Below are 23891 nucleotides of genomic sequence, written 5' to 3' on the forward strand. Positions count from 1 at the left end.
TATGCAGGCTGATTGGGGCTCACAACATTCCGCACCTCATCCTCTCCCCCAGAGACATTTGGAAACCAAAAAATGTTGCATACCCGTAAGTATAATAACTGGATTTTAATTATGTGTGCGCATGTGTATGTTGTGTTATTTGTAAGTTGACTTGAGCAAACAAAGAAATGGTTAGGTAAAATATTTTAAAATAAAGGAATATGAAATATTTTTAATTGATTAATTTGCTTAAACAACAGAGGCATGTTTTTTAATTAGAGAAGAACTGCTATGGGCTGCTCCTTATCTGCTTTCAAACTTAGAGGTAGCTGGTGGCAGTAATGTCTCATTGCAGCAGTGCTACGCAGGGCAGATTGGCCTTTACGACAACCAGGATGTCTCCCAGTGGGCCACTGGCCTCTTCCTTACCTTGGCTGGGCCAGCTCAGCAGAAGAAGGGTGGTGCCTGCCCGCTCCAGCTCCACATAGCCTCAGGGAGAGGGTGCCCAGCCCCATGCTGTGCGAGGAGGAGGCACCTGAGCCAGCTGGGTAGGCAGGCTGCCTCTTCCTCCCTCCCAAGGGAAGCTTTATTTTTTTTATTTTTTAGAGAAGGTTCCCATGACTTTTTGGTGAAATGTTCCTAGACCCAATAACTGCTGTATGGGCCATGCAATTGTTGTTATTAATAATAATTTTATGTTGTGTACAGTAATGATAATAATAATCATTACTCCAAAGCAAACGGGGCTGCAGAACTGCAAGTAGGAACTGCCTGCAGCATCTCAGGACACTAGCCAGAGCTTTGAGCCAGTTAGAGGTCAGTGCAGAGGCCTCGAGATGACTCACATGTGGGAGATCTGCAGTGCAATCCTATGCGGAGTTACTCCAGTCTTAAGCTCCTTGATCGCACTGGCGTTGGACTGGAACAATTCCACACAGGATTGTATGGCTGATCTGCTATTCAGGACGATTATTAGGTCCTTCATAAAGGAGAGGGTGGCTTTGCTTTGATATCCTTTTGAAGCTTTTATCTGGAGGAAATCTTACGATCTCTACGTTCACAGTAGAATGGCCGGATAATTCTTGCATGGCTGTGGTTTTTTTGCCCTTTTGAAAAGACCAAGGGCAGAAGAGTTTTGTGGCCCGAGTGCCAAATGAAATGCAACATCTACCCGGGAAGACATTTGCTAGTTTACACACAAAAAGCGGAGTGGGTTGCTGCAAGAATTTAGGGTTGTGCTGGCTGTAGAGGTGACCCCAAGAGGGCAGCCATGATGATAAAGATGTTGGAGCACTTTTCATATGAAGAAAGACGGAAGAGTCTGGAGCTTTACAGTTTAGGAAAAAGACAGTGAAGGGGGATGACGTGATAGAGATTTATACAATTATGCATGTGGTAGAGAAAGTAGTTGGAGAGCTTTTTCTTTTTCTCCCATAATGCCAGAACTTGGGGTTACTCAATGAAGTTGATGGACAATAGATTCAGGGGGGACAAAAGCAAGTTTTTTTTAAAAATTAACCTCAGTGAGTACTTAAATACTGAAATTCATTGTCAGTGTATATAGTGATGGCCACAAGCACAGATGGCTTTAAAAGAGGGTTAGACCGATTAATGGGAGGGAGGTCTAGGAATTGCTACTGCTCATATAGGCCCAAGGAAATTCCCATGTTCAGGTGTGCAGTAAACCTCTGAACCTCGTGTCAGGAGACAACATCAAGGAAGGCCTTGGCCTCCGAGCCTTTGTCAAACAGGGTGCTGGACTACATGGACCACAGGGCTGTTTTTCTTTTCCACTTCAAGTGGCAGCAATGACTTCTGCTGTTCAGAGAGGCAGCTGAACCATATATGCAGCTGGCACATGCCGTTTCCAGATCTGCCTTGCAGTCAGAACTCATTGAACAGCAGTGCTGCATGCCTATATAGTATAGCACCTAAGGTGGGGCTGTTGGCATGGCGATTAGGGGTGGGGCCAGAAAGAATTTTGGTTGATGGCATGGCCACTTCAGGTCCAAAAATGCCCTGGAGTAGAGCTTCAGTCCACCCTGCATTTTGGCAGGAGTAAGGGAACTGCTGTGCTCGAGGTTTCCTACTCCTGGAACAGGCTTTTATGGTTGTATTTAGGTTTGTGCAGGTACTGTCAGGAAAATACTTCAGGAGTTGGTGGTGGGTGAAAGAGATGCAGTGAGGGCATGTGGATACTTCCCTCATCTTCAAAGTTGTCATGATTAACATAAACCTGACATGCTTTGTTCACCTTGGTTTTAGGGCAAATTGCTTTTTCACCATTTGCACACTTTTGTATCCAGCACAAATTCCACACAGAAGCTTAGCTTTCATTATTTTTTACTTTCGTTCTTCAGAACTTTATTGGGCCTCATGATTTTGGGAGCTGTGCCCAATATATGATCAGATACCATTTCTTTATAACCTCTAGTCCCTCCCTCCCCATGTCATACACCCCTACTAACCTCTTTATTACCACTGGCCATAACAATCTTAAACACTGTCCCCAAATCTCAAATACCGAGTTGCATTCTAACATTGATGCTTAAATTGCAGATGTTGCATATACTGTGAGGTCTGGTAACTGGCTTAAGGCTTACCCAAGCCCTCTCTCAGATTTCATCTCTCTGCCCCCAGCCTCCCCTTATCCTCCCTACATATGAGGTCTTGCAAGGAGTAATGGTGAAAGCACAGCAGAACACTTCTGATACCCGCCGCTCAGGATTTTACTGGTCTTCGTTTTCTGAAGAAGGGGGCGCTGTAAAGTATGAGCATGTAAATCTGACGTATTCCGGTTTTTATCTAACCCAGAATTATCTATTCAAACTAGTGAATATTAGGTAATGGTCTGGGAAAGACCTGAGCTGCTGCTGCTTCTCAGAAGGAAGAGTGTGTGTGTGTGTGTGTGGGGAGGGGGAAGCCATTCAAAGTGCGCTGTGCCTTAGCCCTGCATTTTGGTGCCTTTCCCCCCAACTTGCCATATGAGTTTTGAAAGCAGTCACAGGCCTCCCAGTCGTACAAAAGCTTCAGCACGACTCCTGTCTCTGTGACCTAGTTTCCGTTGCGTGCACCTGCTGTGCCTAAATAAGTGGCATTCAGGTGTGAAAGGAAATAAGCAGGCAGGTGGGTATGTGAGGTGTGGCCCAGTCCCCAGTTGCCACTCAAGTTTGTCAGAAGAGGCGAGTTGCGTTCCTTAACCCTACCTCTCTCCCAGGAAAAAAAGAAATTCTCTGCTAAAGAAATCCTCGAATGCATAGATGTTTTCAAGTTGTCCCACACTTCAGATTAAAAATACAGCTTGTCTTCTGACCTATATAGAACTGTTTGGGAACATTTGAGACACAGAAAGAGAGTGGTTCTGAAAGTGTTTTAATGAAATGGGGGGAATCATTGTGACACAGCAATGAGAAAATATATGCAGTTTGGAATGAAGTAAAAATGAGTTGAAAGTTAGATGGCCAAGGAAGTTATTGGTTGGGGTCAGAGCCAATGTCTTTCCTGAACTGGGAAAACGAATTAGAAGGGAAGCATCCCCAAGAGATACTTGGGCCACTCTTGCGATTCAGCCAGTGGTAAGAGCTTGTGACATAATGGCTTAACGGTTAGAAGCACACTTGGAAACAGTCTGGCCACCAAGTAAAAATCACCTCCAGGCAACCAGAAATGGAAACTTCTAAAAATGTTTTGCTTTGCTCTTAGGTTCTAAATAACTGCAAGTATGCCTGCCAGTAGGAATTTTTATAGGAGAGTAACTTTTGTGGACCTATTTGCAAAGCTGGTTTTGGGTATTAGGTCAGGGATTCCCAAATACTTCAGTTCACTTTGTCATCTAACAGCATTTGTATGTCTACTTTAGTTCTTCTAAAACTTTGTGTCGTGGGTTCTTTTGCACACACATTACATTTTTTTGTGTATGTGGCAAATTTGTTTTCAACTTTTCATATAACACGGAACCTGGGTTGACTGTGTTTTCCCACTGTGTTCATATGGTGGGAAATGCATGTAACACACGAAATGGCCTTTAGTAATAGCCTGGTATTTGGTATTAAACTAGTAGTAGCTGCCATTACAATTAACTGTATTGCAACAATTTGTCAGGCCAAGTTTTGTGATCCTTTCAGCACAATTGATGAGTGGCTCACGGTACAGACCCTTGCCAAGAGTTTGTTGCATGGCTACATCGCAACTGGTTGCACATTACAATGTGGTTCTAGAAAGCAACTGAAAAATGTATAAACCTCTTTGTGACTCAAATTCTCCTAAAAATGATGTGTGATTTGGCCCTCCAGTCATGTTCTGTGGCGTGGAGTACTCTTGGCCAAGTGGATGCTTAATAATTGTTTTACAAGGAGCTAAATATTTTGAAAACCAAAATCTCACTTCTACAGAAATTGCAAAAGTGGTGACTGTTAGTGAAGCTGTATCCGTGGCCCCAAGGCTTTTGTCAATACAGACTGCACAACAAACTGAACAACAGCATCTGCCTTCCGATATGTTCCGGCTTCATCAGATAGGTTTATATTTTTAGAATGTCTAGTTTCCAACCCCCCCCTTTTTTTCTTATTTTCTACATCTGAATGGTCAAATATTAGCTAGACTGTGAAAAGGCACAGAGGTATAACATTTCTACTTAAAACTCATCTAAACTAATACACTTGGTGTGGATTGTGACACAAATGCCTGAATAAACGAAAGTAAATGAAATGGAGATTTCCTTGGCTGGTTAGAGTATTCAGGTTGGCCTTGTTGGGAACAAGGACTTGAAATGTGAGCTTTACTGATGGTACTAGGTCCACAGGCAGGAGCTTAAATCTGGGCTTGTACTGGCTACATTTGACATTTTGGTGTACCTTAACAGAATGAGTTCAAGGTAGTATCAGGTGGGTTAGCCATGTTGGACTGCAGTAGAAGAGGGTGATTCGAGTCCAGTAGTACCTTAAAGACCCCCGCTCTACACGGGGCTGCCCTTACTGTAACGGTCATCTCTAGGCTAGATTACTGTAACTCACTCTACGCAGGGCTGCTCTTACTGTAACGGTCGTCTCTAGGCTAGATTACTATAACTCGCTTTACATGGGGCTGCCCTTGAGCCTGACCAGGAGATTACAGCTGGTACAAAACGCAGTGGCGCATGTTATTACGAGAGTGACAAATAAGGCACATATAACACTGTTCTTATGTGAGCTGCATTGATTGCCAGGGGAGTACCGGATCAGATTCAAGGTTCTGGTATTGACTTATAAGACCCTGTGCGGACTGGGACCAGCGTATCTACGGGACCGTCTCTCCCCATATATTCCCCAGAGGACACTCCGATCAGAGGATAAACAGCTGTTGGTGGTCCCTGGCTCCAAGGAGGCCTGCCTAGCCTTGACTAGAGCCAGGGCCTTTTTCAGTCCTGGCTCCCACCTGGTGGAACGCTCTGTCTGCTGAAATCAGGGCCCGGCAGGACCTACTATCTTTTCGCCAGGCCTGCAAGACAGAATTGTTCCGCCAGGCATATGGCTGAGGCTGGGCCTCTGCCGGCCTGGAAAAAGGGGTGTATAAATCTTAACCCTCCCTGTGAAGGCTGTCCACCATCCTGTTTTAAATGTGTTGTTTTTAATGAACATGAATTTTTTAATTGTATTTTTAATATGTTGTTATCTGCCCTGAGCCCACTCGCAGGGAGAGTGGAATATAAATCTGAAATAAATAAAATAAATAAATATAATAAAAAAAATTGGGGGGGGGGAAATAGATCAGTTTCATTGTGAGCTAATGCAGTGTGGTGCTGTAAAGGTCTTTCTGCTGGTTAAGCTTTGAAAGTGTACTGTCTGGTGTGTAGGGAGAAATGCACAAGCTTTGCAGTGAGTATCTACAGCTCAGTGTAGGATTGCCAACTCCAGATTGGGAAATTCCTGGAGATTTGGGAGAAGATCTCGGAGAGAGCAAAATCTGGAGAGAAGAGGGGTGTTAGCAGAGATGTGACACCACAGCCTGCCTTCCAATGCAGTCATTTTCTCCAGGAGAAGTGTTCTCTGTAGTCTGGAAAAATGTTGCAATTCAGGAAGTACTCCAGCCACCATCTGGATGTTGGCCACCTTAGCTCAGTGGGAGAGCACCGGCTTTCTATGCTCCAGGATCAGTCTCAGGCATCTTACATTAAAGGATTTCAGATAGTAGGTTTGGGGAAAGACTTTTTGCCCCCCATTTGAAATTGTGAAGTCGCTGCTAATCAGAATAGACAACATTGAGCTAGACAAACCGGTGTTCAGACTTTATGTGAAGCAGCTTCATTTGTTCTAATTTGGACGTCTTAAGGTCCTGTCCCATTCTGTACCTGACAAGTTGGGCAGCAAGGCCTATGGGTCACATGCAAGCAGGCAGGCAAGGACAAGGAGGACAGCCCGCAAGTCAAGGCAGGAGCTGGAGACCTCCGCAAGCAGCAAGCAGGACCTAGAAAGCTGGAGCTCAGCTGATTGACGGGAGATGTTGAATGAGCAAAAGCTGAAACTCAGCTCCAGGGTTATAAAGGGAACTGAGCGCCCCCACCCTTTCCAGAAGCTACATCTCTGATACTGCAGAGATCTGGAATTAGGTCCCTGATCCTGCCAAGATCTAAAGAGATCTTTCTCCTGAGAGAGCGTAGGATGTTCTGAGCTGCCAAGTGTGCACTCTGCTACCTGGTCCAGGTTTCATCTCTGATTCTTTGCCTTGTCTACTCATAGGGGAGAGTCAAGAGGTGCAGAAGGTAGACAAATCCACTCAGGGCTTTCCTAGTCTGCTGGTTCCTAAATAACTTGGTTTGCTGTTGGAGAGGAGAAACGAGGTCCTCCCCTGAACCTTCCAGAGTGCACCAAGTGAGAACCACGGGGAGCCCCTTCTGAGCAGCCTTCTTCCCACATGCAGGCTGGTTAAGGACAGGCAGGTCCAGTTCATGCAGGCGTTACACATCAGCAGGGCTTTTTTTCAGCTGGAACACGGTGGAATGGAGTTCCGGAACCTCTTGAAAATGGTCACATAGCTGGTGGCCCTGCCCCCTGATCTCCAGACAGGGGGAAGTTTAGATTGCTCTCTGTGCTGCGGCGTGGAGGGCAATCTAAACTCCCCTCTGTCTGGAGATCAGGGGGCGGGGTCACCAGCCATGTGACCATTTTCACCAAAGGCAACCCACTGAGTTCCACCACCTCTTTTCCCAGAAAAAAGCCCTGCACATCAGGATGCCGGACATACAGGTTTTATGAGAAGTAGAGCCTTTGCAGGAGTCTAGGCTGCTAACTATTTGTTGCTAGCAGTGTGATTTTCAAAAGTGTAGAGGTTTTGATTGAAACCAGTGGGTGATGGTAGGAAGGCTGTAAACAATATATTTTTCAAAACTCATGAGCCTGGCTGTAGAACATATCGAACTTGCCTTGAAAAATTGTTCCGGCTTTTATTTTGAGAAGTGTATTATAAGTTTAGGGTTCTCTTCATTCTGGTTTTGATTCCTTCAGGGCAATTCCTGGCAGAACTATTACAAATAAATAGGTGGCTCTGTCCCTAGTCCAGTACCATTTTTTTCATGCTCTACAGCTGATGTTCTCTTCTGTGCACTTGGACATCATTTGTAACCGTGGTTAAGAAAAAAATGTGCATAAATCCAGTTGGTTGCTGGTTTCATGCACCTTCCTTTTCCTTTCTCATATCAAGAATCACGTTTAAAGCATCAGTTCCATTTACATTAATCTATTTTTAGACATTGTGAGTTACCTGGAGATTGCTCCCCCCCCACACCCTGATTTAGGATCCCTGTTAGTGAGAGAGAACAGAAAACTAATGCCGGTTCACCCATGCACCTGTATTTGTTCTTCATGAACAACTAGAGCTAGTGTTTAACTCTGTGAGTGAACGGAAGAGGGAGAAATTAGGTATGTGAATAAGCCAGGCAGCATGCTGGGTTTGTGCATATTTTTCTTACATGAGATGCTTGAATGCAGCCTCTTGAAACTTTATTGATCACTTAAAATACTCAGACCAACTTAATAATAAAACGGCAACGATAAAAAAAAATGCCGAGTCCAAGATGCTGATTTTGCTTCGCCTTGTCCCTGTATTTTATTTTATTTATTTATTTTATTTATTTATTTTCAATTTATATACTGCCCATCCCCAGGGGCTCTGGGCGGTGAAGGGCACGGTGAAGCAGTTCACATTTTGTGGCTGTGTTACCGAGAAATAGATACCATTGAGAGGAAAGGTTCTCTCTTGCTCTTTATGTGTTTGGGGGAATATATGCTCCTGTGCATGCAAAATGCTGTAGGGAAAGATCCTGAAAAAATTTCCATGCTTAGGGAGCCACATTCCGTAGCAGTCTTTTGGCTGAGGAAACCGTTCTTGTCTATCACACCACCTCTGCATACAGCATAGGATCCTGGTGAAAAGGGATCTTGGTGGCACTCCTCAGTTCCTCAGTTCACATGGGCCAGGTTCGTTGGGCTTAACGCTGAAAGTCCTGAGCTATACTCTGGAACATAGCCAGCACTTCCTGGTCCACTTGTTACGTTGAGCATCTGCACCTGCGTGTATATCTGTAAAAAGAGCCATCACAAGAACGGTTACTCTCAGAGACCAGCTATCTTCAGTGTGGGAAGTATCTTGTGGGGTTCCACAGAATACAAGTTCTTACCTCCCATCTTATTCTACTTCTGTGTTGAAGCCTTTATGTTGAACCTCTATGTTGAAGCCTTTAGAAGAAATCATCCTTTCTTTGGATGTCATCAATATGCAGATGACACCCAGCTCTGTATCCAAATCTCCTGATGGCTGTGGTCAAATGACTGAAAGTGAACAAACTTAAACTGAACCCAAACTAGGTGGAAGTGATGCCAGTTGAGAAAGCGAAGATCTTGAAGGACTTTATAGTCCCTACTTTCACTGTGGTTCAGCTGAACCTTGCTGACATGATAAAGAGTCTGAGGGCTATACTGGATCTAGCATTGCTGCTAGAGGAGCAAGTTAATGCAGCCGCAAAAATGCCTTCGTCCATCAGTCTAGCCCAGAAGGTAGTCCCCTACCTTGACGTGACCCATCTGGCCACCTGGATCCACACCACGGTAACCTCAAGGTTTAGACTACGGTAATGCACTCTACATAGGTCTCCCCTCAGAGTCAACTTGGAGTCTCCAGTTAGTGCAAAATATCACAGCTCGGTTATTTTCAGGAGCCAGGCAGAGCATGCATGTCACTTCCATTCTGCAGTCACTCCATTGGCTACCCATCAGTTAGCAGACTCAGTTCAAGTTATTGGCTGTCGCATACAAAGCTCTCTGTGGCCTTGGTCTCTCGTATCTATGGTACTATCTCTCTATTTATGTCCTGCCACAGTAGCTTCGCTCATCTGAACAGGGCCTTCTGCAGGTGCCACCCTGCGAATGGGCAAAATCAACAGCTGTTTGTACAAGCACATTCTCCATGGTGGCCCCTTACGGAATAACATATCTGATGAGGTCAGGAAGGCTCCTGCTCTCTTGGCTTCCTGCAAATTATGCAGAATTGAATTATCCAGAAGGGCTTTTTTTTTTTTTACACAGGCAGTAGGGTTGTACTATAAGGAAATGGATCAGAAAGATACTTTTGTAAAGGGATAGGGACTCTAGACTATACTACTGGGTACTGTATGTCACTATAGCCATGTTTCTACTGAGTAACTTCTGCTTCGTTTAACATGCTATATTTAATTGCTTATGCTTTTTCAGCATGGTTTTAGCTCTATATCGTATTCTTGTTTTCAAATTTTATGCTATCTAAACTCTGTTTCATTGCTTATTGGATGTCCCAGCTGAAGATGATGATGATTTATTCGACTTCTATCTCGCCCTCCCTGCAAGCGGGCTCAGGGCGGGTTACATCAAACATCTAATACAATTTAAAATCACAATAACAAACATATAATCATAAAAAATTAACAAATTTCAATCCACAAGATGGCAGTCCTTATCATTTACACTCCTCTGCCTATAAGGCACAGGGGGAAAGAGAGGGGAGTGGAAAGGAGGGGGCAACATTTTGCTCAGTTACACTCATATGGGAATCATGATGACATTTCGGCCCCCACCCAACAAGGGACTGGAGAGGGAGGCTCACCAGATAACACATACTGACTTACACTATGTAACCCACCTTGGAGTCTCTGTGGGAAGGGTGGATTATAAATAACTTAAATAAATAAAAATTGGTCCAGTCCTTGGATAAATATGGGTGTTGTGTTACACATTCAGCTGTACATACATTGAACGTTACTTGATAATTACTCAATGCATGTATTAAAAAAAAATCAAGGGTACATGGTAAACAGATTGTATGTGTGCTTGCTCACTGTAACTTGTGAACAGGGTTCCCGTGATTGTATATTGCAAGAGCAGTGGTGGGTAAGAGCCCCGTGGCGCAGAGTGGTAAGCTGCAGTACTGCAGCCCAAGCTCTGCTCACGACCTGAGTTCGATCCTGGCGGAAGCCGGGTTCAAGTCACCAGCTCAAGGTTGACTCAGCCTTCCATCCTGCTCAAGGTTGACTCAGCCTTCCATCCTTCCGAGGTCGGTAAAATAAGTACCCAGTTTCCTGGGGGTAAAGTGTAGGTGACTGGGGAAGGCAATGACACAAAAAGTGCTGCTGTCTTGCAGGTCCTAGTCTGCCAAGAAAACATCATGATGTGACGTCCCCCCCCATGGGTCAGTAAAGACTCAGTGCTTGCACGGGGGGACTACCTTTACTTTTAGTAGTGGGTAACCTGCATTTCAAGCAAGCTTCTCGGCTGTTTTGGATCATCTTGGTAATTATCCTAGGAGCTCCTGGACTCCCTGGAAACGCACTTTGAAAGTCTTTGCTATAAGGAGAAAAACGTATTTCCTGTTAATCTTTCTTATTCCTGTTTGCCTTCATTCATGTAAAAAAAAAACAGTCCACAATTTTTTTTTCTGAGCTGCGGTTGTGTTTCAATTTACAGCTGAGTTCCGGCTAATTTCCTTTAATAAAACATCACGGGCTTTCAGCAGAGTTCCTGTGCCATGTTGGATGAATTGCTGGGTTGAACATGCATATTGTTCTCTGTTTGAGGAAAGTGATGGTGGGAGGAAGAAGCATTTTTCAAAGTGGTGTGATACACAGATTGCTGTTACGATTACGGTGGCAAAGTGAATGCTGGGGGCTTCACACTTGGTGCATGATTCGTATCCCACTCACCTTGTGTTTTTTTTTAAAAAGCAGTGTGCATCAGAATTCTTTGCCAAGAACACCAATTTGTGATTAAAATTGAAACCTGAAAAATCAGTAAAAGTTAAGTTAAGCAGTTAAGCAGGCCGATTTGCTACTCTGAACTTGATCTTCAGACTTTTTTTTTGCAGAGTTTTTAAAATTTTCATTTGGGTCCCGTGATAGCAGGTAGTAAAAGTATTCATTAAGTAAGGACCCATTTGTAGATGTACCCAAGGAGACAATTCGAGAGAATGAGATGGTTGTGATAGGGGAAAGATCTGTCTTCTGAATCTTGGAGCCTGCATATTTTCAAAGGCTCAGCAGGGGTTTTTTTAAACGGAAGCAGAACATTCTCAAGAATCTAAAATTTTTGTCAGGTTTTGGTGCAAAATTTTGCCTGCACAAAAAGTGCTGTCCTGCGTGTGCTAGAAGTGATCAGAGCTTTGCCAGTTGCCCACCTGCCTTAGGTAGGTAGCAGTTACCACCAGACAAACTGAGAGGCAGTGAGAAACGCCTCCTGTTCACTCCCCAGGAGGTGGTACGAGCGGTTTTACCGAGACTGTCAACTGTCTTTGCATCGTGTTACATTTCCATGGCTGTTTTCTATATTCTGTATGCCGGTGGTCCTCTCTGTGGCTCACATAAGAGCCACATGTGCAGTTATCATAAACCAAAAGAGCCACATGACTGCTGTATGCCCTATATGCCGCTCCTCCAAACACATACATACAAAAATAGTACTATTAAATGTAATCATGGCTGCATCCATGTGATTTTCCAGGCCCTTTACATCCATTCCTAGCACAGGGTGTGCAGCTCTCCAGTCCTTCCAGCAGTGGTTGTTTCAGTGTGGCAAACCACCTGACAACCAACCACAGGCTCCACCAGGTAGTGGCCTTGCTCATATTCCTGAAAAATGGGGCAGGTACCTCTTTGGGGGATGGGGCTCAGAAGAGCCACAGGTGTCGTGTCAAAGAGCCTGAGCCGCTGAGTATCGCTGCTGGGCATGTACTAGGAATGGGCAGATTCATCCAAGTCCCCTCTGGTGTGGGTTCAGAATAATTTGAGCCACTAGGTCATGGCATCATTCCTTGGAGCTCTTCCTGCTGTTTTCTCCCACTTCGAGTGATTCCGCACACGTTGGATAATGCACTTCCAATCCTCTTTATAGATCATTTGGAACGGATTTTTTTGTGTGCGGAACAAAAAATCCACCTCAAACGATTGATAAAGTGCATTGAAAGTGCAGTATCCACCGTGTGCAGAATCAGCCTTCGTGTGACTGACCAGAGGAATAATGGTGGTGGGAAGGGATTCAGGGACTAGTATGGCAGAGCGGGTTGGTGTAAGTAAAGACAAGCTTTTTAGATCGGCAGGACTGTCTCTCCAGCCGTTTGACGTAGCGTTGTATGACGTTTAAAAAACTCCTACACGAGCCTAAGTTGGTGCAATAAAAAACACTGCCTTTTCTCCTTTGAAGACAACACAGCAACCCCCTCTGCTGATCTTACAGACATATGGATGAGCCCAGCCTGGTAATTCTCCAGACAAAAACTTGACTGTAGGAGAAGTAGATTATGCTAACCAGCACGGAGATACTGCCGAGTGGAAAGAGTGGATATAATTGATTTGAAACTGAACCTCAACGGGTGGCTGTAAACAGCTGACTCATCTGCTTGTGAATCCTTACCAGTCCCAGCATTGCATCGGTCTCCCATGTGCGTGCTTTCTTTTGGTTACCTGGTGCGCACAGCATCTGTAGAAGAAGAAAAAAGATGCTCCTGTTTTTAATTTGGCTGTTTTCCATTTATTGCCATGCCTAGCAGTGGGAAAAGGGGATGCTGTATCTTTAAATGCTTTCTCTGAGCCTTGCGGAGGCAGAGTTCCGCTCAAGTCTTTGAATGAGGGAGAGAGGGGGTGTGTGGAAGTGGCCATTGGCAGAGCTCCCTGTGCCATCTCTTCAAACAGCTGAGGTCTGCTTCCTTCTGAGCAGCTTGTCACAGCAATTAGCTTGTAGCAGTGGCGAGGAGCACTCCAGTTTTCATTTGGGGCTTGGGGGGGGGGGCGGGTGGGCACGCCGGTGGGGGAAAATGGATCAAGGTCTCCTGGCGAAATTCCTCTGTAATAGTTCCTGGCAATGAAGTCTCTGTTTAGAAGGGGAAATAGATGACCTAGTCAGAGTGCAGCTTTCACCAGGGTGAGTATATTTTTAGAACAAAGTCTCTGATGATTTTGGAGTGTGTGTGTGTGTCTGTGTGGAGGGGGGAGATGTCCTGTCAGTTGTAAGGGACACTTCTTTGTAAAATGCAGCTGATTGCCCGTTATGTACGTCAGCGATGGGAATGCCTGCCTGTTTCCCCCCCTCTCCGAATGGTTTTTATTCTGAATAGGAGGTTCTCATTTCATCTCTTCTCCCCTGCGCCGCCGCCACCTCCTCCATTCTTGCAGGGTTTCTGTGGCTCTCATGTCATCAGCTTTTCTGTAATAATGCTCTGCATCGACCTAGAGGGAAGAAGGGAATCCCCTATAAACACGCCGTGCTCGGTTCGTGTCATTAAGGGGGGACCCCGCTGGACTCGTGAGGATAGATTTTTGCATTCATTTTAACTTGTGCTTGGTTTTGAAGGTAGGGACCAAGCATTTCCAACTTACCTCTGTTTACGAGCCCTTCAGGTTCTCCCCCTCCCTGCCCCCCATCCGTTCTGATCCAAGGAAAGATTGTTGGCCCTTCTGTTTGGCCAGCTAGCTGCTTCTGTGCCATGGAATGTAATCAGGTTAAATTGATGCTTTTTTTTTTCATTTCTGTCCTCACTTGCCTGGGTGGCCAGAATTGTGAGTTTTCTTTTTTATGTTTTGCTGAGCAATCCAGGAGGGATTCCCCCAATCTTGGTCTACATCAACTGCTCTCTGCTCTTCCCCTCCCCGTACCTTTCAAACTGCTGGTCAAGTCCTGAAACTGTCTTTTGCTGAAATCAATTGTATTATATCTTTTAAGCACAAATGCAGAAATGAGGTAGACGCTTCCTCATTCCGAACTGGGCTAATTTTTGGATGAGGGTATAGGAGAAGCAGCAACATTCATGAGCTGCCACTGCCAGGTAGATCTGAAATCTTTGGTATTTCCTGGCCTCCTATGAATGAGAAATGTTTCAGTAAGTGGGTGTTCTCTTCCATTTTGTGCTTATGCTTATGAAACCAGTTTTCATCAATGGAGGGGGAAGAGGGTGAATTACCATTGCTCTTCCTTCCCACTTATTTTCAAGCCTTGCTTGCATTGGGTGGTATCCTGAAGGCAGTGGAGAGCTATGTCGAAATCATGTTTGTTTTTGCATGTTGCCCTCCCGCCTCCCCCAAATGTCAGTCTTTTGTGTCTGCCTTGTTTGTGCATAACTTAGCCTGGTCTCGTCAGAGCTTGGGAGCTAAGCGGGGTCAGCAGTGGATGGGAGACCACCAGGGTTGAAGACTTAGGGTAGCATGCAGAGGAGCAAAGGCCATGGCAAACCACCTCTGCTCATCTCCTGCCTGGAGTGCCCCATGGTTGGGGTTGCCACGAGTCGGTGGTGACTCGACCGCACATTCTTACCATTATTGATGTGTGTGGTAGGCCGCGGTGTCCTGGCGATTCAAAGTAAATTGCAGTCACTAGTGGTATCTTTACTCGACTTCTAAAATGGTGAAAGTAAAACCAAAAAAAAATAGGGAAGAGAAGCTGGCAAGTGACTCCCTCAACCAGTCTTCCAATAATCAACATATATCTTATGACGTAATCCTACTTCACTGTTTCATAAAGGTTCTGTTCTTCCCCCAGTAAGTTTTTTCCCCCTTGGCTTTCTGTTCATTTTTGTCTTTAGTGCTAGGTATCGCATCTTTTTAATGGGCAGCAGAAGTCCGTGACAAGTTGGATCTGATCTGTTGTAGCTAATAGATGTTGTATAGTTGATTCCTAATGTTTTATTTTGGGTAGCACAGACGCTACCATAAACTTAAGAGTCTGAAAGAGTTAAGAGCTATTTTTATGATTGGGCATAATTTTTTTCCATGCTGGAAACAAACAGCTGTCCCTGTGTTTATAAGCAGCCCTTGACCATCTGAAAAAGTAAGGTTGCTGTATGTGGAGAACTATCAGGGTGGAGACATACCTGTGCAAGAAGGGGTTAAAAGGAATTCCAATAGTGTCGCACATCTTGACATTACAGAAGAGGTGGGTAACTTTCATGCTAGACGTTCAGGAAATCCCTATGGTGGACGGCCCCCTTAATTGTTGCCAGGAGACGGTTCTGACGTCACTGACAGCAGTTCCCGTCTGCATGTGGGTGTAGTTAGCAGCCTTCAACAGGGAAACGGTAGCTGATGTGAAACTGGTAAATACATGCTTCAAAAAAAAAAAATCAAAACTGCTTAAGGATCTTGCTTGCCGCTGTGAATTTTGTAGGATTTATGCTTACAGAGGGATCTTTGCCCCTGACTTCTATATTGTTATTGAGATGCCTGTGCTTAATGGCTAGATTAAACAGGATTCTCTTCCAAGGGCTTTACGTCATCAGAGGGGGGAAAGCCCTTGTTTTGTTTTGGTGCATCCCCCGGAATGGGAGGGGCATGGAGATGGGATAAAGGAAAAAAAACCGGAAGGGCCTTTTGTGATCTTTCAAATAACCTTCAAAACGGATCAAGAGCGTAGAAAAGCAACATCCTTGATTTCTACCTGCACAGTGCCTAGATGAGGATGGGGAAATGTACTGCTTCAACAATAAGATGCAAAACAAGTCTCCCTGTGTTCTGTAAAGATGCTGTATTTCTCAAAGCTTCTTAGCCTGCCCTCCCCCGGCATGTGGAAGCCAAGGCAGCAACAAAAAAAAACTCGTGATCTAAAATAAAGCATGACATGTTCTTAAGAGGTTCTGCACCCCCTTTTTTCCCCTCCAGTGAGTTCACCAGTCTGTGCATAGGGACAGCTTCGCCAGTTGTGTCTGGATTACATTTGGATCTTAAGGCTTACCGTGTCGATGTCCCATCAGTGTAGTTGCAGTTGTGAGAATTTCATGTTGGGAGATGAACTGATTTATTTACCATATTTACATAAAGGTTCCTGACCCACTTGCATGATGGCCATGCAGACCAGCCTGAAGGTCTAGAAAGACAGACAGATCCCGACATTCTTTTAAATTTTTGCTAATAGTAACTGGATAGATGCCCCAGAGAAATTCAAAAGCAGGGCATGGATAGAGAGAGCCATTTCCTAATTATCGCGAGCATCTGGTAAACTGCATGTATATTGTTTCGGAACATGCTGTGTCCAGTGGTGGCTAATATCAGTTGGTAGATGTACTTTCCATGAACATAACTAATTGGATTTTTAAAAGACCTGTGTGTCTGTGTAGAAACTATTTATGACTGATGTGGCCATTGCAACATCCTACAGCAAAGAATTCTGGGAGTGATTTATGCAACTCAGTTCCTCTGAATGAGGAGTCATAGTACCCCCCCGCCCCCACCCCTCGGGGTCACCACCTTGCTGGTTTTCAGGTTTTGCTGCATGTCTGTGACATGCAACCAATGTGCATGCAGCTTTTTTATAAGTGTCATTGGCGTGAAATCAGATGTTATCTAAAGGTCATTGTGGGTGAAAAGTATTTGTCTAAAGGCAGGGTAACAGACTGTTGAGATCTTTCTCAGTGGGTGTGACTGCCGGATCCTACCCAGATAGTTAAAGTCTGCAGGGGGAAAGTCCGTTTTAGTCTTTTTCTTTCTTCTGTCTTGGTTTCGCCTGTGTTCCCAAGTAGACCCCCCCCCCCTTACAGTCAGTGACGTGGAGCACGTGCCCAGGTGCTTTGCAAGTACTTCTGGCACTGCAAAACCTTCTTGGTGATATATCTGGAAACGATTTTCCCTGCACTCTGTTCATTCTCTTTATTTTATGTCAGGTTGAACCCTGAGATGGATTCCATGGCAACAGCCACTCCCCAGCGTCAGCAGAATATAGCGTTTCAAATCAGACCCACGGAGCCAAACATAGCTCACGAGCCACATGTGATGTACCTTCTCATTTGCTCCTTGTCTGGGAGTTTAGAAGTGTGTGTGTGTGCGGGGGGGAGTGGGGAGGATAACGCTGTTGTTTCCTGTTTACTAATGAACTCTTAATGCTGTGAAGGAATCCTGCTCTATAGTTTCCTAGTTTTATTTTTACAGGCTTCTGTATTAACACTAACTTTTTAAAGGCTGGTGTTTATTAAAATGAGTGTTTATTGATTGTACTCATACGCAGAAGGAACTGGCTGCTTTGAAGCCCTTCAAGAGCAGAACGGATTTCAAGATCTTGGATTTTAAATGTCATTCGCCCAAGCCAGACACTGTGTTAACACTTGCAAGCGATGTAAGCAACTGAATGTTTTCTGTTATCCCTGCGTTATTCATGTAGGTTGAAAAGGCAAACATTCAGTCTGGAATGAAGTGGCATGTTTTCCCGTTTAAATTGCCGGGTAAACAATTAGATCTGGGAAACAGCCGGTTTGCGGTTAGCCCCGGGACGTACCACAATGTCTCACTTTGCTAAATCCTGCAAAATATGACTTGTGCTAGATTGTGACTTGATTCCGACACTCCCTCCCTTTCCTGAAAGCGCACTTCCAGCTAGAAGATCTGAACATGCTGGGCATGCTGACTCAGCACACGTAGCCGGCGTTGATCTTGCGTAGTCCAAATGGCACACTGGGAGATTTAATGACGTTAGCACGAGTGCTACAGTGGAAACGAAGTGGAGTTGCATCTCTGTACTTGTTTCCCTCTTATGTCTAAAATGAACATCCTTGTGACAGTACTGAAACCAGGATGCTGCGAGGCCGCTGGCTGCCCATCGCCTGACGATAAGTGCATCTTTTCGGCGGACGGAAACTGAACCCTCGTGAAAACAATGGACTGCAATGTTATGGCCAGATTTCAGTAAAACTGATCCGGCATTGGTTCAGCATAGCTTGATTAAAGCCCCCACTATATCTACCCGCTCGTACTCCTAGCTCAGCACTTTCCGTTGCGTCTAGCAATGGAAGATGCCGCTACCTGTAGTTAGCCGCCGCCTCCCTTTCTACACACATTCATAAGTTTTGTTCAGCTCCTGTCTCCCCCACCCTCCATCTTCGTTACTCATTAACTAGACCTGATGTGGATAGCCAGGCAAGGCCGATGTTGCCAGATCTTAGAAGCTAGGCAGGGTCAGCCTAGATTAGTAACTGGATGGGAGCCCTCCAAAGAAGACCAGGGTGCCTTGCAAACCCCAGCAGGGGGTCACCATGTTGGCTATGATTTGATGGCACTTTCTACCACTACCCAAACATTTATCAGTTATCTACTAACACTTTTTTGACGTGGAGTTCCTTTTAACAAATGAAAGCCAGTTCAAAGAGAAATCTGAGTTTCTCATCAATAGTCCATTCTCTTAACAGTTCTTCTCAACAATAGTTGAGCTAGAGGCTGGTGCCCCCATTTTCTGAGGCTGCACGCATGGCGACCCGAGAGGTCCTTCCCGGTCAGAGTGCCGGAATTATAGAACTCCATCCTTACTGGCATGTTTGTCCCTTTCTGCCCGTCTTCCGCTAGAGAGTGAAGACTTTTTTGTTTGGTAGCATTCCTCCTGTGATCCTTCCTTCATGCCTTATATTTTCATGTGCTCCCCTCTGTTTTATGTGTGCGTGTATCTGGTTTCACATCGGTGTTACAGTGTATTTTATTATGCTATTGGTGGCTCTGATTGGGCAGAAAGGCAGGATATAAATCTCGCTAAAGAGTTTATAAATGAGATAGCTGTCACCATTAGAAGAATGACAAAATGTGGACACTAGCTTCCCCTCTTTTTGTGATAAGGAACCAGTTACATGATACTGGCAGCAGGGTGAGCGTAGTGGAGGAAACATTCACAGTTATACCACTTGCACGTTGGTTGGGATGTGATCTCACTGTCACCCCACCTCTTTGGACAAGCCACAAGCCACTTGTTGCATATACAACAGGACGCTGAGTTCCTTAGGTCTGTTCTGTCCATTATAGACCTTGCTTTGGCATAGGAAAGTGCATGCATGTGTGCTACTTGCCCCATATTTTTGTACTGGGGAAGCTAAATCTGGTACAGATTCCTGTTTCTCTAAATGTATGAAATAAGAAACCTGCAAAATGTTGGCGGGTTGACAACCAGTAATTGCTTATGATCATCCTGTCCACAGCTCTCCTCTGTGTCCATCTTTCTTTATTACAGTCAGCGACCAGAGAGGAATGAGATGAAAGCGACCAGAATATAGCATATATAAAATGCAGCCAGAGTGTAACAAGTCTATATGTGGATACATAATTTCATAACAAACACTAACTTGCAAAATTAAAAGAAGTCAAATCAAAAACTAAAACATACTAGTGCAATGCTACTAAAAGGCCAGAATATGCCAACTAACATCTAACAATTTAAATCAGGACTTACTATAAGTGGAGATAAGAGTTTGCACAACTCCAGACAAAGTATGGCTAAGATGACGTGTTAGATATTACAATCAATTCTTCATCAACATTGCCAGGCAAGATGTGAGAAGATCGAAGTTTAATTGCTTGGGAGCAAAACTTGGCCACCTGCCGAGTGGTCTCCGTACTTTCATCAGACAGAAGCCTATTTATGTTGACCAACTCAGAAGTGTCTGTAGAACGGAAGGATATGCACAGCGCGGATCACATTATAGAAAGGACAGCAAAAGAACATATGGGCCGTCGTCTCTGTCTCACCACTATTGCATGGGCACAGTCTCTCTGCCCAAGGGATCTTACGGTATCTGCCTTCGATGATTGCAGATGGCAGAGTGGAAAATCTAGCCAGGGTGAAAGCTCTTCTTTGGTTGTTATTTTCCAGCGAGTATAAATAAGGAGCCGGGGTAGAAAGGCTGCTTCTCGGCCTTTTGGCTAAGATCAAGTGTAGTATCTTCTCTGTGTCCTTTTACTCAGCATATTCTACTTTTTTGATGCCAGTGGCAGTGCCGTTTCAGAGGAGATGTTTTTACACAACTGGGTCTAATGATGTTGGGCTTCTGTGAGCAGCCAAGGCAACATCTGTCCTGATTTGCATAGTGTGCAAACCTAAGCTTGTTTCCATGAATGTCCACTGTGACTTGAAAGATTCTACCTCATGGAAATCCAGCCAGCCCAGCAACTCCACAGCAGCAATCACGTTGGTGTCTTCATTTGTTGTGTTTTGTCGCTGGTTGCTGTGCTAATTAGCAGTGTAGATTTCACCAGGATAACAGAAGACCCCTGTATTGGTGTTTTCAAGCTATTAGCATTCCGACAGTTGCGCTGAGTACAGAGTTCAAGAGTGACTATTGTGCCAAAGCCACGTTGGCCGGGAGCATCTCTTTGGCCTCGGTATGAAACCAGTGCAAAGACCGACGCAAGATGTTCCTTGCCGTATCTAGATAAAAGGAAGCCATGCTTCAATTAACAGCCGTGGAGCAGAAGTAATGTCGGGGTGAGATCGAGTGGACTCTTGGGCCTTTAGTCAGCCAGTAGTTCTGATTCAATTTCTTGTTCCTTAAGGGCATATTGCGGTTTTCCTAGTGCAAGATGAATGCTAGGCGTTTTTAAAAGTACTCGGTTTTTAGAAAGAACTTGGAATGGGGCATGGAAGAGAAAGAGGAATCACTTGTTCCCACTGAATCTACGGTTTGTGAGCGTAAGGCAGATATTCCTGAGGAAGCATAAACATTTGTTAGGGAATATTTTTTGAGAGCTGTGGCAGGGAGCTCTGGGGCCTTGGTAGGTGAGGCGAAGGTTCAGGCGCCAGGGTCCCTTCTCTCCCCCAAGAATTCGTCGTACTCACCAGTCGGTTTGATGGCAGATGCTTATTCAGGGCCTTGCACAGTCAAGGCAAGGATGTGGTTGGCAGCAACTCCCCTCTCCTTCCTATACCAGGCCCTCTCCCCAAGAGCCTCTTGCTGCTGTTTTGAAGCCCGTCTCCACCAGTAACCAGGGCTAGCTGCCTCGCAGGACACCTTCTCCCAGCTGCTGCTGCTGCTGCTGCTGCTCTCTTCTGGCCCAGCCCAAGTCCAGGGTCGTCAACCTAAAGCTGTTCCCCCTGAGGCAGGCTCTATTTGCCGGGAGCCAGCTTCTCAATGCCGCCTGGACATCCTTTCCTTTCTCCAGCATCTCTTGACTCCCTGCAGCCTGCAGTTCCCCTGGTCGCCAGTGGGTGTGTAGCTGGCTGACTGTCCCATGTGTGTATTTTATTTTGTTCTAAAATGTGATGCCACATTCACAGAGATCAGTAGTTGACAACAAAAACCAAATTATTTAAAGAGGTATTTGTTTTGTTTGGAGGGGCCCTCAGATGCTTCGCTAATGAGTTAAGGACCATAGACGTCACCACTATGTTGCCTAACTTACTACCTGTTGCCTTAAATATGTCCTCCTATGAGCTACCTGTGCTTCATGTGGTCTAATGTCAGCCCTAGAATTGCTCATGTTCTGTTTCAGCATTTCTTCAACTCTGTCTTGGATCCTTGCTAATGCCCTGTCTTTGTAAACTTGTGTTTATTTACCCTGCGGCACAGTTTATGGAAATATCCTTGAAATTGACTGTACTGGTCTCTCACTGTGCAATCCGCCTTGAGTCTCTCAGTGAGAAAGGCGGACTATAAATGAGATAAATAAATAAAAATAAATGCAACAACACTTGCAGCTTTTGAAAGGCTGATCCAGCGCCCCCTCCGTTGCAGAGGTGAGGAGGAAGAGGCGGGGTTTGCTGTGGCCAATGAGGAGGACTAGCTAGCTGGACACTGCCTTCCCTGTATGTGCTGCATCATGGTGGAGGGGAGGAAGGCTATATGGAGGCTGGAGTCCACCCTTCTCCCTTCTTTTTGAAGGTGTCCACTCTACTCCACGTCTACATCAGAGGTTCTTCCTGATAATTTTGTACCAGCAGGGGTATTTTGGCACAGGGAATGCCAAGCTTGTGTCAACTTTCTTCTCTCTTATTTTGATCCTGTTAAAAACAATAGAAAACTCAGTTAAATAATAAATGTAAAGATAATATTTTAATCATGAGTATCTGACGAATATTTAAATAACTGAAGGTTATTTCAGAGGTCCCAGTGTGGCAATGAGCATAGAGTTCGAATGACCCAAAGGCAGCAATAAGATGAAGTGCAGTTCTGTAGTTGAGGGCTCGCATTTTACAGATTACTAGAAGGAAATAAATGAGACTTCAGTATGCGTTCTTGATCAGCGCAGGGTTTGATAAGCAGCCAGTCACTTGACCCTTTTCACGAGTTCACCATATCAAAAATTAGTTTGCAAAGCTTCAGAAATCCATACAGCGCCCATGTGCTGATTGAACTGAGTCGCTCTTCATATTTACATCAACCGTATCCTGTGATTAAAAGGCCTTTTTAAAAACCCAGAGAGCCACAGTGGAAAGCTTTCTCAAGGGGAGGAGGTCACCCTTCACAGATACGCGCGTATTTGTTTCAGCGTTAGAAGAATATTATAGAGTATTAAGAGCTACAGTATTTAGCTTCCTGCAGCCGTCAGCTTGAGTGTTTTGTTCCTTGAGGAAACGGAAGATTGTGGCTCTCAAAACCCGAAGGCTCTCCATCCGCTGAAATCAATTAGACGTGATGTGTTACAAGGATTCTGTTTCATGAATCACAGTCTTGGAGTCTGTTTACCACACTGTGCTCTTCACTTGTCTTTATTTGTACAATGCATATTATTGTTTATCTATTTGTGTATATTACTGACTTGATATAATCCATAACTAGCTGCTATTGTAGTCACCCCCTAACCCTAGTATCTCCTCCTCTAAATTTTCCTGGTAAGTGCAGAGCACTCTAGGGAGAGGGGTAGAGTCGTTCTTTCTCTTTGCATTGGCTGCTTAAACAAGATCCGGTGGGGTTCCGTAGGAAATGAATTCCACCAAGATGAGGCTTTCATTGAAAAGGTCTTTGTTCTTTGTGGACCACCTGTCTGACCTCAAGGGGCAGAGTATTTTGAGAGTAGGTATGTCTCGAAATGCCTTGACCTGGATAGCCCGGGCAAGCCTGATCTCATCAGATATTGGAAGCTAAGCAGGGTCAACTTTGGTTAGTAACTGGAGGGGAGACCTCCAGGGAAGACCAAGGTTGCAGAGGCAGGCAATGGCAAACCACCTTGGTTAGTTTCTTGCCATGAAAACCCCGCCAGGGGTCAGCATAAGTCAGATATGACTTGATGGCACTCTCCACCACCACATGCCTTGATGTATCTTGGTTCCAGTCCATATAAAGCTGTAAGATGTAGTAATGTAAGCTGGCCGTGGCTATGAAAGCTGTTATTGCAAGCGGGTTTTGGTTCTCCTTCACCAATCCCAACCCCTCATCTGCTTATTGCTCACTTACCCCAAGTACTTTAGAGGGTTCCTTGGACCTCTGGAGCCAGTTTATAGGAGGTACAGGAGTTTCTGTGGAGAAATGAGCATAAAGGATGTGTAGAGTGTGTGATAAGCAAACCCTTCTACTCACACACCAGTACATCAGGATCTAACTCAGTGTCCAAATTTATGAAATTTTGGTCATTTGAAGTGCTGGAGGCACATTGAAGTAACACTTCGGTACTTCCACGTCAGTTGAATGAGGATTTCAAAATAGCTCTGGCTTCTTTTCTCATTTTTTGAAATGATGGTGTTTTTTTTAAAAAAAAG

The 23891-nt window shown here is 44.8% G+C and overlaps 1 protein-coding gene and 1 non-coding gene across 6 annotated transcripts in view; both read left to right on the top strand.

Moving 5' to 3' along the window:
* R3HDM2 (R3H domain containing 2) overlaps window positions 1-23891 on the top strand; it is a 134752-nt gene that overhangs the window by 34272 nt on the left and 76589 nt on the right. The gene's annotated exons all lie outside the window — the stretch shown is intronic.
* LOC129346647 (U2 spliceosomal RNA) lies at window positions 20103-20285 on the top strand. Its single transcript, XR_008598814.1, has one exon. It is a non-coding gene; the product is annotated as a U2 spliceosomal RNA (small nuclear RNA).

Source organism: Eublepharis macularius, chromosome 19 (assembly GCF_028583425.1).
Source record: "Eublepharis macularius isolate TG4126 chromosome 19, MPM_Emac_v1.0, whole genome shotgun sequence".
Taxonomy (NCBI): Eukaryota; Metazoa; Chordata; class Lepidosauria; order Squamata; family Eublepharidae; genus Eublepharis; species Eublepharis macularius.